A 2,500-nucleotide genomic window follows, 5' to 3' on the forward strand; every position below is an offset into this window, starting at 1 on the left:
TTTCTATGGAATTCTATAACATTCCATCGAATTTTATGTGATTCTATAACATTCTATCAAATTCCATCAAAATATATGAAATTCTATAACATTCTGTCAGATTCTGTGGAATTTTATAACATTCTATCAAGTTCTATGGAATTCCATCAAATTCCATCAAATTCTAAATTCCATCGAATTATATGAAATTCCACCAAATTCTATGAAATTCTATCAATATCTAAATTCTATTAAATTCCATCAAATTCCATCAATTTTCAACAAATTCCATCAAATTCTATCTAATTCTAAATTCTATTAAATTCCATCAAATTCCATCAATTTTCAACAAATTCCATTAAATTCTATGAAATTCTAATTCTGAGTTGTATTGAATTCTATCAATTTCCATGTAATTTCAACAAATTTCATCAAATTCCATCCGATTCTATGAAATTCTAATTTTAAATTCTATTGAACTCCATCAAATTCCATAAAATTTCAACAAACTACATAGAATTCCATCAAATTCTATTAAATTCTATCAGACTCTAAATTTCAACAAATTCCATAGAATTCCACCAAATTCCATCAAATTCTATTAAATTCTATCAGATTCTAAATTCCATCAGATTCCATCAAATTGTATCAAATTCTAAATTCTATTAAATCCCATCATATTCCATAAAATTTCAACAAATTCCATCAAATTCTATGAAATTCTATCAGATCCTAAGTTCCATCAAATTCCATCGAACTCGTCATATTGCATCAAGTTCTCGCTGGTTGACAAACCGATAACCGTGACAAATCAACGATTAGACTCTCAGGTGTCCGTTTCAGACGAGAAGCATCTTTGACACAGATCTCTCGGACGTAATTATTATATTTTTCAACCTCTCTACCTCACAATCTTTTTCGTTGCCAAATCTCCCTCTTGGCCACCCCTTCCCCCACACACACACAGAGAGAGAGAGAGAGAGAGAGAGAGAGAGAGAGCGATGCGACGCTAAATTTAGAATCGTCGCCGCGTCTCGTCCTCCGGAATAACAATTAAATTGCCTTGTTGGACGCCTAATTAAATTTCTCTCTCTCTCTCTCTCTCTCTCTCTCTCTCTCTCTCTCTCTCTCTCTCTCCAGTTAAAGTCAGGGAGCAGCAGCAAGAGGTCGTGTTTGCAGAATTCGTATTTCTCGTTTCGCTTCGTTTTTTTTTATCCTTGTATATTTTTAGATTCCCGTTACCCACTTTGAATTCGGGCTCATTATTCCAGCTTTAAATAGGAGTGAGAGGTTTTGCGTTTGAAATATCACATACAGTCACATACAGGAATTACTGTATGTGTGTTTGTATGTGCGTCAATTACATCCCAGTCATGCGTTTAACAAACATAAAGAATGCGTCAATTACATCCCAGTCATGAGTTTAACCAACATAAATAACAAAAAATTAGAATTTTCTTAATTGCTTATGTAAACTGAAACTACCTCAGTTTGTTAATAAGAATATCACATACAGTCACATACAGACTTTACTGTATGTGTGTTTGTATGAGTATCCTTTACGCCCCAGTCATGCTTGAAAAATGATAAGAATTTCAATTAGCATTTCAAGAATATGATGCAGAATATCTTTGTATATTTGCAAAACTCAGACATTGAAACAATTCTGTAACTGGAGGCTACAGCTATGTGTATCTTACTGCATGTGTGTATGTATGTGTATGAATTAAGTCTATCAGTTATACTTTCAACAAACATAAAGAAAAGCCATTGTTTATTTAATTCAGTCATATAATCTGAAGCTCCCAGTGTTAGTGCTTCAACAGTTTTAATAAGAATTTCAGCAAGCACGTCAAGAATTCAGTTCAGAATTTCTTTGCATGTTTACGAAACTCCGGCATTGAGAACAGTTTATTAATTTTATTATTTAGAAGATGAACACTATTCATACGGAACAAGCCCACCACAGGGGCTACCATTGAGTTGAATCTCAAGCTTCCAAAGAATATTATGGTGTTCATTCGAAAGAAGTAACAGAAGGCAATGGGAATGCAGAAAGAGGAGATAATTTTTTAGAATAACAGATATGTTAGGAAATCAATGAATAAATAAATAAGAATGTAAGTAAATTATTAAAATGCAAGGAGAATTGTATTAGGGTAGTAATGCACTGCATCTCCACTTGAACTTTTGAAGTTCCAATTTCACGACTTCCTCAGGGAGTCTGTTCCTCAGTCCAACAGTTTGAGGAATAAAGAACCTCTGGAACTGAGAAGTTTGACGGAAGTTTGGTGCAGTTAGGCTACAGAATGAAGGCGTAATAATTGGGGCTGAAAGAAGGAAGTTGGTAAACTGGTAAAGCAGATTTGGGAGAATATTGATGAATGCTTATGACAAAATATTGTAAGGCTGTACAGAGTTATATCAATAGTTCTTTGTAGTATATGCTGAGTAAGAAAGGCGGACTGAGCAACGAATGCCAAAACACAAATAAGGAGCAGCAAAAAAGGCAAAGCTTTTC

The sequence above is a fragment of the Macrobrachium rosenbergii genome, chromosome 13 (assembly GCF_040412425.1).
Source record: "Macrobrachium rosenbergii isolate ZJJX-2024 chromosome 13, ASM4041242v1, whole genome shotgun sequence".
Lineage (NCBI taxonomy): Eukaryota > Metazoa > Arthropoda > Malacostraca > Decapoda > Palaemonidae > Macrobrachium > Macrobrachium rosenbergii.